The 13,732-nt window shown below is 34.5% G+C and overlaps 1 pseudogene; it reads left to right on the top strand.

Annotated features, from left to right (window-relative positions):
- The first annotated feature begins 2,410 nt into the window (after positions 1-2,410).
- LOC131055484 (serine carboxypeptidase-like 45) lies at positions 2,411-13,528 on the top strand (annotated as a pseudogene).
- The last annotated feature ends 204 nt before the right edge of the window (positions 13,529-13,732 follow it).

Raw genomic sequence — 13,732 nt, 5'->3', positions numbered from 1 at the left:
ACAACTTATATAGAACTCAAATTGCAAGAACCAAAAATACTTGATGAAGGAGGAATTGACGCATTAGATAATGTTTTGGCATAATAATGATAGTCAAATACTATGATAAACATTATTCAAATATATTATCATCTTGGTTACTTCGTTCTTCATGTTAATCCTAGAAATCCCAAATATTAATGAAGAACTATATGATAAATTTTATCATAATTGGTTGGAACCCTTCATCACTATGTTTCGGATTTATACTTTGGACTTTTGATTTATCTACTCTCAAGGGAAAACAAATTAAAGATCCAGATAATATCATGTACTTATGTGCCCCTAGGGTGTAGACTATACGGTTAAGTTCTTGACCGACACAAACAACAATTATGTTCAAACATTGACCAAAACACTAATTAGGGGAAGGTCATCAACCCACGACTTATAAGGGAGTGCATGATAAAGCATAAGAACCCTAAGGGATTCTTGGTTATCCAAAAGAAAATACAATGCAATTAAACTACAAATATACTTGACTATTTGTTTTAGAGGATAGCTATATAATTCTTATGATCATTTCCATGCCTATATCTTTTATGTTTTTCTTTATATTCAAATGATCCTCTCATTTTCATGTCTTGTGGGCAACATTTTTATGTGTTCCTTCATGATTATATCATATTTATGTGCTTACACACTACTCTTGATGTATTTGATCATTACACAATATTATCTATAGACATTTATTACATATGTGATTTGGCTTTTACATTTTTAGTGTGGTTATCGTTAAAAAAATATTACATGCTTGATGTGTCATACACAATGATATCTTTGTTAATTATTACATGCTTATTATGAATTTGAAAATTATTTTCCATTGTATCTAGTTCCTTGCATCCATCATATGAAAATAATTAGAATGTGTATCTTATCACTAATATTCTTTATGAGTTAAACCACAGTGACGCTACTATGACAAATATGATCACTTTCTAGTATTAAATAGAGCTTTTAAGTACTTCTACGCAATTGATGACATCTTATAGATGTAAACCTAGATAACTTTTCTATAACAAGTGGAATCATCCTTATCTTATTTACTTCTACACTTTTCTAGTTTAGTTAGTTTTTAAATAAGTTATAGTTAATGCCTATTTTAAAATGTGTAGCAAATACTAATCAATGCATGTTTTTTTGGTCAATAGGTTTTGTATGAAGCACTCATTACAAGAAGCGTGAATAATGATTTATAATTTTAAATAGATCTAATATCTTGTTTGTGCTTTAAAATATTTAATTTGCATGTTTAACCTACTTGTTTTACTTTTGCATGCATCTCCGTATTAGGTATTATGTACATCAAAATGGCATAAAAATATAATGATGAGAATTGCATATCTATCTCTTTCTTCCTTCTATTTTAGAAACACTTCGATTAAGACTATGAAAAATGTAATAATTAGCTTACAAATGACATATTCTTACATAAATTTAACCATAACATCACACATCTTGATCACAATCATCATTGATCTCAAGACTTGCACTCCTAATTTTCAGATACATTATTCACCATCCTAGACCACATCCACAAGTGCAAACTTACTAAGGCACTTACTCACTCATGGATCTAAACATTCACTTTTTAAGATTGAAATTTCAAATTTAAACATTGCAAACTATTTTATTAATTGCTACGAACCAACTCAGTGTGCATTACGAAGGGTTACGATGTAGGCTGACAATAATAATATATTAAAATGTTTGTCTTTACATTTGTATCTCCGCCTCCAAGTTTATCCTATGATTAAGCATGAACCACAACACAAATAAATAAATAACATTGAAAATATAAATTTATGATAGCATTGGAACTATAGATTTATGGGAGAATACATGCCTATCTTGAATCCCATTATTATATTCTCTTATCAGATCCTTTACTTCAATCATAAGTTTCATTAAGAATGTATGTGTTAATCGTATACCTGGCCAACATATTTTTTTGATCGGTATACCTGGCCAGCATATTCTTCTTATGTAGTTTTTTTAATTTTTTAATTTTTCTTTTACTTCCAAGCGATTTTAAAGAATTTTGCTGAAGTACTCCCAATTGCCAACTATAACTTTCAATGCAAACACCTTTGGAAAAAAAGGTATATATTAATCTCATTCGTGGGCAACATATTCTTCAAATGTAATTTTTTAATTTTTTAATTTTTTTTTTCCCCTTTCCCAAGCAACTTATAATCCCTGCAAACTCTCACTTGATACAACTGCAAATCGAAACCAAGTACACCAGTGCAAAGTCATAGAAGCCTCTCTGAGTGAGCTAACTGTTTAATTTTTAAATATGCAATATCGAGTTGGGTATGGGATATTCCCCAGATTATTTCAATTGGGTACGGTATTACTTTTATCCATGGCTACTATATTTCAAGTTGCCTTAGGTGCCCCTGAATCTGATCTGATTCCCAAGTTGCCAGGCCAAACACAAGATGTTAGCTTCAAACAGTATAGTGGATATATCACCACAAATAAAGTAAATGGGAGAGCCTTGTTTTATTACTAAGTAGAGGCAGAGAAAAATCCTACATCTAGCCCATTGACCCTGTGGTTTAATGGAGGTAAGAACAATTAATTTGTTTCTATATAGATAGATCTATCTGCTTGTGGGTATTAGTGTTTTACATTGTTTATCACATTCAATTTCTAATGTTTTTGTTTGTTAAGGTCAGAAGGTAATGAATTTGTTCAATTATTGAAGGGCCAGGTTGCTCATCAGTTGGTTTTGGGGCATTCATGGAGCATGGTCCTTTCAAGCCCATTAGTGGAGGCCTTTTAGAGCAAAATAAATACTCTTGGAATAAAGGTAATATTCATTCCGGCTTGCTCAGAAGCCTGGTTATGAGATTGAAATTCAGAAGTACAAAATTTGAACAATGTAGGAGATTACCTAATGGAGGATTCTCATAAGCTAAATTTATGTCTGGGCTTTTGGCAGTGACATTGAAAAACCTTTGCATTTACCTTTTACTCACCTTGCAAGTATCTTGTAGCTGATATATAAATATTTTGTTGGCAGAATCAAACATGCTGTATGTAGAGAGCCCTGTTGGAGTGGGATTCTCATATTCTAATACTACTGAAGATCGTAGTTCCAATGATACTCTATCTGGTATGTGTAATGCGTCCCGTGCATTTGATATAAGGGTATTATAGTATACGTTTCGAGTACATTCCTAGCAGCATGATAGTAGTGGTTATAAAAATATGCTTAGAACAAATCATTGGCTTGTATAATGTTACAGCTCAAGACAATTTGGTATTCCTTGTTAACTGGTTGGAGAAGTTCCCTGAACTTAAGGATGTAGACATTTACTTAACAGGAGAGAGCTTTGCAGGTATGCCCCTATCTTCTTTGATTGTATCTATCCAAGCATTTTGAGACTGCATGGCCTTTTTAATCAGCTCTAATTTTTTAATAAGTGAATAGATTATCAGGCATCTTTCTTAAAGATTAAAGGACTCATCTATCAATGACTATCAATGACTATCTCTTATAAGTAGCTATTTACAAGAATACATCGCCGCATCACCTCACCTGTGAACTTGAATTGTTCACTTGACACTGATTGTATCAATGACTTATATTTCATGAGTAGTACATCGCAAGAAACCATCACTCATAAGCTTTACTAGTTCACCTTAATACAGTTAACCTATCACTTTAACTCGTATTAAGGTAAGGTTACACTTAGCAATGTTCTTAAGAATCTATGAATTTATAGAAGTATACATCTGGTTTGTTTCAATATTACCTACATTCATTCAGAAGAATACTATGCACATAACCTGATGCAATCATCAGTCACTACTAATGAAAATGTATCAATGAAGGAAATGATATCAAGTAAGCATTAAAAGTAGATTAAATTTATATTATGACTGCAGGACACTACGTACCCCTACTGGCAGCCCTTGTGGTGGATTACAACAAAAGGCCAAATATCACACCCATAAAGCTAAAAGCAATACTTGTATGTTTTATCTTACAATTTAAGAGTCTTCTTAAACAATTTTTTTCTGACTGTTTATGTTAATTTTACATGTCCATCCAACTTTATGTATAACTATAACCCCTAATCAATTGACAATCATTGACTCCGAAATGATGTTTGCAGCTAGGGAATCCCCTTCTGGACTTGGAGATATGTGTCAACAATGGAGAATACCTGTGGTCACATGGTTTGATATCAGATAGCTCATACTTAATGGATCAAACTGTGTGTAACAACTCAAGATATTTGAATATATACTACCAAGATGACTGGACACGAGCTTGTCAAGACGTGAACAACAATATAACAGCTGATATAGGAGATGCAGTGGATATTCATGATGTCACATTAGGTGCATGTTTATCTGACATTCCAACGCAGGCTATACCATCAAGAGATCATGGGAAAATTCATGCCATGATAAACTCTTTAAACAACCTTTTTCCGTCGTCCTTTAAACTCATAAACAACCTTGCTCACCATCTTAATTAATCAATAGATAAATAATCTATCAAGCCCAAATACAATTTCCCCTTTACTTTTCACAATTACAAACCCCCAATTGTAATCGTATGTATCATGTATTGTATTAATGTGACTCCAATGGATATAGATTGCTATATATGGAATTCGATTTGAATCTGGCAAAGATCAAAATTAAATAATTTTGTAATATATTTTTTTGCTTGACATTACTTTTTTCATCTCACTTTGCTTGCCTCCTATTTCTCATCAGAGTTTGCAGAAAATAAATGATATTGATCTCTGCATTCAAGATAAGATATTGGCTTATCTAAACAGCCAGGAGGTGCAGAAAGCACTTCATGCCAATACAACCAGCCTGCCTTATTCATGGGATTTCTGTTTCGGGTATATCACTTGCATTCCCAAATCTCTTGCATTTCAAATGTTTTTTATAAGTAATATTATTGCATATTATAACTGATTTCATTCTTTTTAAGGCACGGTCAAATTTTAATTTTGTCATAAGAGTTCCCATTTTGTTCAATGACAAAATAGTTATGTATAATGAAATAAAAATTATAAAATGGTTATTCAATTTGAAATAAGACAGGATGGAGGACAGTTTAACTTGTTTTGGGACAAAGTGACATATCTTTAACTTAGATTTTTGTATATTTTTATGATTTAATGGAAATTTGAATATTATATCTATAAATAGAAGTATTTTTAAATAATCTAATACTGCATTTTACTAGTTTAAATTGCCTTCAATCCTAAAATTTGTTTCATACATTTTGTATTATTATTAATTCTCTTTAATGGTATTTATAATTGTTATCATTACGACACAAAAAGGTCAATGTGATTCCAATATCTTTGTCATAATTATATATTTACTAATTATTCTTGCAATTGTTGGTTTATACGTTTTCATAACCTTGGCTTTTCAAAAAGAACATCAGATTTTATCCACCTTGCTTAGAAAATAAATATCCACCTCACTAAAAAAAGTTGTTTTGTCTCCCTCTCTAATCACACCATCATAGCATCCACACCCATATATAAAAGGATGTCAAGATATATCTATATAATATAATTAAATATAATAAAATACTTATACAATTATAATTGGTGTTGTCAATTGTCTTGCCAAATGGACTTCTCAGCACATGCATAATTGATATACCGTGGATAAGGGTCAATTACCCCTAGATTTGTCTCATCAGTTAGATCACTTAGTGGATCTTGATAGGGTTGTTTGATGCCCTTGAGGGTCAATTACCCCTAGATTTATCTCATCAGTTAGATCACTTACTGGATCTTGAGAGGGCTTTTTGATGCCCTTGCTTTGTACTTGTTCTGTTTTGAATAAATTTTAACCCCTCCTTTATTATATATATATATATTTTATAAAAGTGGATGAGACCACTAAAATTATATTGATTATATATATTTTGACACGTGTCTGGTTCAAAGAGCACTGAAGGGAAAGAACCAGTAAGAAAACCCTTCAGTATTGCTCAAGAAAACATAAGTCTATCTACCCATTACACAAAGCCCATAGGCATACCAAAACCTCCCAGATACATTGCAATGCATTGCCATCCGCATTAGATATAAAGGAAGTTGTAAGAATCAGTCTAACAGGGAGCATCTGAAGATGGAGTCAAGAATGTCCACCAAAAATCAGAGCCATCACCTCAAAATCCAGCCTATCTAAACACCACAAGAATCCAAAGCTCTGAAGAAAACAAAACTCAGAGCCATGGGAGAACCAAGAATAAGAGATCCTACCATCACAAATATGGTGAGCAAACATAGACAGATCCAAATAAAAAGCAGGGAAGGATATTGAAGACCCCCAGGGAGGAGGATGAGACCAAACCAAAGAACAATCAAAAGTAGTAACCAAAGGAATAATATCAAAATAAGAAATCCTCTACAATACCACATTAACTGCTCTTTCCAATTCCTCAGAAAAAGCCACCATCCGCCAAATTTAGCAATAATTCTCCATAGAAAATAGAACATGATGTTAGAGTGAAAAGCAAGACAAACGTTGAATGAAAGCCATAAGTGCCCACCACCAATCAATATAACTGAGAACGGGATCACCATGTCATAATTATCACATCATGAAAGAAACCTGCTAATATGAGGATGATCACACAATGATAAAGCCAGCGAATAGCATAATATCCCCAATCATTAGAACAACTACCTGAATCACCGATAGATCATGATACCAAATGAAGCGAAGAGGAAAAAACAAGTGCTTAAGGTATGAAAGCCTGATGGGAAGGCAACTAGCAACCAATCGCAACGAAAAATGATTAAAAAAAATAGAGGATCAAACAGATATTATGCAAGTACCCCTGTCATACAAGTACTGATTAATATCTAATGGTTGCCATAAGCCAAAAAGATCCCAAACTTACAAAAGAAATTCAAAACAGCCCGCCAACCAAGATAACCAAACCGAACCAAAAGATACCCTTCCAAACCAAAGAAAAATCCACCATCCAAATCAAAGATACCCCTCCTACCTCCAGACTTTGTGCGAAGAAACTACCAAATATGACTACAACAGGAATGATGCCATAAGGCAGGACAACATCCCCCCTAAAGCCATATAGGGAAGTAACCATCACATAAAGCAAGGAGACATGAGAAGGCACAAATACATTAGGCGTCTCAGACCAGTAGAAGAAACCCAACCAATTTCCTACCCCATGAATGAAATCTAACATAAGATATCAATAGCACAAAATTGTCATGAAGGCCAACATCTTTACTACATATACTAACGAAGCATAGATAGTGAAGTAGGATTTCAAGAAGGAGGACCACCTATAAAGAAAGCATCTTCATGAAAGATGTAGGAATGTCTGAGGGAGAGACCTCTAGGAAATCGACACCCTCCACAACACCCTTATTTGCTAAAAAATCCACAATGACGTTGATCTCCCTAAAACAATACGAAATAGAAAAAGTGGAAAAGCATTTTAACTATAGAAGAATGTGATCTAAGAAATATTGAAGATGCCAAGATAGACATTTCTTGGCTACAACCTCTTGAAACATGACCATGGAATCGCCTTCAATAACAATGTCTTTAATGTTTAATGAAAGAGCGATATCAAGCCCAAAGGATAAAGCCTGAAACTCAGCTATGTTGTTGGTACCATGTCCAATTTGTTTACCCACAGCTTTGATGACTTTTGAAGAATGATCAAAAATAACTACTCCAATACCAGACTTTCTTGGATTCCCCTTTGAGGCTCCATCAAACTGAAGTTTGAATGAAGGGAATGGAGGGGGAGTCCATCTGGCCAATTTTTTCGTTTAACCAAAGAAGATAGACCTCCTGATACAACCCCATGGGAAGGCATCAGACGAAGCGCGGACCATTTCCAAGTAACCTGATTATCCCAATGAGAGAAAGAACTGAGATGATCTAAGTTTTTATGAATGAACGAAAGAACCACCTCACTAATGGAGGTTTGAATTTTACCAATTACTTCAGAGAAAGTGGCATTTTTATGATTAAAAATTCTAGAATTTCTTTCAAGCCAAATATTCCAAATTACCAGTGATGGGGCCACAACCCAAAGGGATGAATAGAATGATGAGGAAAATAACAAGGGCTAGGCCATGAAATGCGAAAGAAGATTGGGACCTATCGCAGAAGACCAACCAAGCAGGCCAAATAACCAATACAAGCACTCAGAAGCAAATGGACAAAACAAGAAAAGATGATCCATGGATTCCATACAATGACCACAAAAAACACAAGGAAATACAGTCGTAATCCCAAGTCTGTCCAAGCACATTCCGGTGAGAACCTTATCTTGGACTGCCAACCAAGCAAATGACCCTGCTTTAGGAAGACAAGTCGGGTGCCAAAAAAGCTTAGTAGGCCATCAAGGGGATGGAGAAGTCTAAACTAAAGAATTATAACCTTCTTTAACTGAATAAGAACCAACAGCACTCTTAATCCAAACCAAGGAATCCTCTTTATTTTGGAAAACAAGGGGTCTTTTGTGAAGTTCTTCCACAAAAGCCAGAATAAGATTAATATCAACCAACAAGGGAGGGATAATCTTTCATTTCGCAATCACACAAGGACTAGAGGAGACAATGTCAAAATAATCTGCAACAAAAGGCCCCCAAAATTCTAATAGAATACTAGACAAAGGGGACCAGTCTCGGATAGCTAAAAGGGCAGAATGCCCATTCCAGACTTCATCCCAAAATTGGACTTTCTTCCCATTATTGACAACCTAGGATAGATGTGGTAAAATAACCATCCTACATGAAACCAAAAAATTCCAAAAAGCCGAACCTTTTGGAAGAGATGAAGCAGTAAAAATCCTTTCTCTGGAAGCACCCCTTAATTACTTAGCAAACATGATGGCAGCCCATTTACTATGAGGGTCAGCATATAACATCCAAACAAATTTTGCCCCCAAAGCCTTATTCTAAGCAGCTAAATTATGAATACCCACACCCCCCAGCTCTTTGGGACGACAAATTTTGTCCCAAGCCAAGAGAGGAATCCTTGGCTTATCACCCAAGTTATCATTCCAAAGAAAGGTCCTAAAGGAGACCCTAATGTTCTTAATAGCTTGGGGGAGAGCCTGCAAAATGGACATCAAATACGTGGGGATGGAATTTAAAAGTGACTTAATTAAAAGAATTTTACCAGCCATTGTCAGCCACTTATGATTCCAGGAAGAGATTCGGGAAGATATTGAGTGAACAATTTTGTTCCAAAAGGAAGCCTTATCCGACCCTAGAAAAAAAGGAATGCCCAGGTATACACATGGAAGGGTCCCAACTTGAAAACTCCAAAAGCGGACAAGTCTATTTTTAACTAGAGGGGAGACATTCACAAAAAAGATTTTGGATTTATGATTATTAACACTTTGTCCAGAAAAAGCTACATAATCATAGATAATTTTCTTAATAAGACGAGCCTCCCTTAGAGAGGTTGCCCTGAACAAAAGCGTATCATCTGCAAACAAGCAATGAGATTGTGGAGAAGGGAGGCCATCTATTCTAATACTTGACCATAAACCAGAAGTTGTAGCACTAGAGGTGGCCCTACTTAATGCTTCTGCCAAAAGGATAAATAGAAAAGGAGACAAAGGATCCCCTTGCCTATGTCCCCGAGAGGAAGAAAAAAACCCTGATGGGGAACCATTAACCAAAACTGAAAAGCGAGTAGAAGATATACAAGAAAACACCCACTTAACCCAGCAGCGTGAAAAGCCAAGATGATATAAAACAACCCTAAGATCTTGTCAATTGACCCGATCATAAGCCTTCAGCATGTCTAGCTTAAGTATCATAGCCGGAACCTTTTGTTGAGAAATGGAGTGTAGAACTTCGTGAGCTACAATCGCACCTTCAGATGTTTCCCGACCAGGAACAAATCCTCCCTGTTCTAGGGAGACAATCTGAGGGAGGAGCCTAGATAGCCTAACCAAAATTGCCTTAGTAAAGATTTTATATAAAGTAGTACACAAGGCAATCGAACGAAAATACAAGAACGAAGTAGGATTATCCACCTTCAGAATGATAGCAATAAGAGTAGTATTAATCTCTCTAAGAATAGACCTATTTCTTCTAGATTCCTCCAAGGCTATCAATACGTCATTCCCTATAAACTCCCAACACTTTTGAAAGAATAGTGTCGTAAACCCATCCGGACCCGAGGCCTTCTCTGGATGCATGGAGAAGACTATCTCTTTCAGTTCAGCTAGAGTAAAGGGAGCCATAAGCTTCTTATTATCTTCTTGAGAAACTAAAGAGGGGATCGATTGCACAATCTCATTATCTAATGCAACTGGATCCGCTGTAAGAAGTGACTTAAAGAACCTAACAGCTTCGGAAGCAATGTCTTCCTCATCTACCAAATTGTTTCCATTAGAGTTAGTAATGCAGGAAGTTCGATTACGCTGCCTCTTGAGCTTGGTCGAGGAATGGAAAAAATTAATATTTCTATCCCCATCAGAAAGCCAAAGATCTCTAGACTTCTACCTCCAATAAGATTCTTCCCTAGCCAAAGTCTCAGAAAGTTGAAAGTTGAACAACTTCAACCTATCATACAAAAGAGAGTACATTCCTAAAGCCATAATGGTCTTAATAATTTATTCAATTTCTTCCTGAATCGTAGCCTTTTCCTCGAAAATGTTCTTGAAATGCAATACATTCCACACCTTAATCTTATGTTTTAAGAAACCCATCTTCTTAACAAGCTGAAACATTCGGGATCCAGGAAAGAATGGAGCAAAACACCACCATTTCTTTAATGAAGGTAGGAAAGATTGATCTCGAAACCACATTGGCTCAAACTTAAAAGGTAATTTCCGAGGAGCCCTGTCCTCAAAAATAGTAAACTAAATAGGAAGATGATCAGAGCCAGTAAAGGGGAGAACTGAGGAAACAAAGTCCTGTCCTGAACTAAACCAGTTTTCTGAAACCAGAAAATGATCCAATCTCTCAGCAATTCGGCAAAAATCCCTACGCATGTTGGTCCATGTAAATGTCCCATTAAGTGGTTTACAATCAACCAAATTTAAAGACTGAATGAAGAAGCAAAAATCTGGCATAGGATGCTTGTTCGGGATGATTCCCCCAGCCTTTTCATTCAAACTAGTAATTGCATTAAAATCCCCCCCAAAAATTAGAAAAACATTGCGCAACGGGGCAGCAAGGGAAGCCAAAAATTCCCAAAAATTTCTTTTTTCTAAAACCCCAGACGGCCCATAAACATTAAAGAGCCAAAATTTTAAGTTAGATATCCTACTTTTGACCAGACCAAGCATCTCATTGGATGAAGAAGCAATTAATGAGAAATGAACACTATAATCTTTCCAAAGAATCACAAGACCCCCAGAAGCACCTGAAGAGGGAGAAGCACAAAAATTCCATGCTTTCCAAGAAGAGAATAACCTATCAACCGAAGAGAGATTTAACTTAGTTTCTCGAATCATGAACACATCACACTTCATTAAGTCCAATTGTGACTTAATCAAGCATCGCTTGTTAGGGGCATTTAAGCCCCTAACATTCCAGGATAAAATCTTGATTGGCCCTAAGGGGAGGCATCTGCTCCCCTCGAGATTTCCAAAGAAACCGGAGAAACCTTACTTGCCAAAAAGGTCTTCTGAAGACTACGCTTAGTCGCCAAGCCTCTTGTGACTGGTGGACTAAAGGGTTTTTTGGATCTCTTCTTTCTAAATATATTATATTAAGTTTTTATAAATATTACAATTATTAAAAGATGTTTGTATCAATTTTAAATTATTTTATTTTATTTATAGTGGTGCCTTCTATTTTATTTGAGAACTATTTTATAGTTTCAATATGTATATATACATACATACAAACATATGGATGTGAAGGTATCTCAAAATAATATTATTAATATAATTTATTACTTATATAAATATAAATTATTTGTTAATTTATATAATTATATTATATTAAGGTAGTATAGATATCTTGAATACATCTAGTAAAAAACACTTAAATCAATCTTGAATTATTTTATTTACCATACAATCTTCTTGTTATTTAAGAATCATTTTACTTAACACTTTTACAACTATTTAAGAATCATTTTATTTACTGTACATTTATATTGATTACTTCAGTTTTATTTGAAGAGCTATTTCATTTACATAAAGAGTTATTTTATAGTTTTAATTTGTTTTCAAATATGTATCAACTGTACTATGGTTTTGTGATGCTATTCTAAAATCCTTTTGATTTAATAATTGTAATGACTAATATTATTATTTGTAAAATAATAAAAAATTTATATTTAAAATATACCTGGATTTTGGTCATTAGAAGTCTCTAAACATTTCAGTCTGTTTGGATTTCACACAAACCACAGAATTATACATGGCTGTCAAATTTAATCTAACAGGTTTTGTGATTGTATTAATGCCTTGTGATAGATAGCATGTCTTCCCGATTCAAGGAAAATTGATACTGAAAATGGCCTAAACAATGGTGAAGTGGGTGCCTCTATGGCACTCAAGAAATAGAAAGTAGCCCATGAAAGAACTTATAACATGGCATGCATTCAGATGCTCATTTATCTATTACTTGTCTGCTTGCGGTCAAAGACTACACCGTACATTAAGATGATTTGTACTCTTAACTAGCTCACTGTGTAATGGATGACTCCATCACATTGCTTATGCTCTTGTAACCATGGTACTTGTGTTTAAAAAAAATTTATTGTATTAGTATTTTTGCCTAGTTTATACAAGATGACAATCGATTTTTCAAGACACCTCAAAGTAAATTCCATTTCATGATAGAAAGCCCAATGAACAGTTTATCATGTCTCAAAACTATTTGCATACACTATCTATTATGTTTTATACTCCTAATCAAGAAATCCATATTGATTAACATCATTTTAAATATCAGGCCACTTTTCTATCAAGAAAACAACATGGCCAATGACATAAAGCCAGTGCTTGCTAAGCTTCTAGAGGGTGGTCTTCCAATTTTTCTATTCAGGTGAGATTATTCATCAATGCCTGCAATATTGTAGAAATTTTAATATTTGTATTTATTAAAAAAACTATTGGTTTTACAGTGGAGACCAAGATGCAGTGGTGCCACTGACAAGCACTAGAACACATTGTTGACAATCTGGCTAAGGAATTGAAACTATTCAAACTCCTAAGATACAGTCCATGGTATGATCAAAAACAGGTGAGCTACATCAGCACTACTTAGATGATTAACGAAGAAATAAATCTTCCTTCACCTATAAATATGAAATATACTCAAAACTTCATTGATTGAAGCAGGTTGCAGGATGGACTGAAGCATATGGGAGACCAGTAAATGGCAAAAACCAGACCATTCTCAGCTATGCAACTGTACGGGGAGCATCACATACTGTTCCATACACTTCTCCATCAGAGGCACTCGCTTTGTTCAGAGCTTTACTTAAAGGGTTGCCTCTACCTAACAAGTAGAATATCCATGCTAACGTACCTATCAGTCTTGGAGCTACTAAAAATATTGCAATTACCAAAAGAAAGCTTATCCATTAAAATATTAAAATCAAAACTTCCAATTTCCATATCCATCAAAAAATATTGAATAAGATGGTATTTAGTATTTACAATTACATGGAATTATAATTAAAGAAAAAAAAACAATTTTAAGTCTCGATATTT

The sequence above is a fragment of the Cryptomeria japonica genome, chromosome 8 (genome assembly GCF_030272615.1).
Source record: "Cryptomeria japonica chromosome 8, Sugi_1.0, whole genome shotgun sequence".
NCBI lineage: Eukaryota > Viridiplantae > Streptophyta > Pinopsida > Cupressales > Cupressaceae > Cryptomeria > Cryptomeria japonica.
The sequence above is the reverse complement of the archived record's forward strand: the minus strand, read 5'-3'. Positions and strand labels throughout refer to the sequence as shown.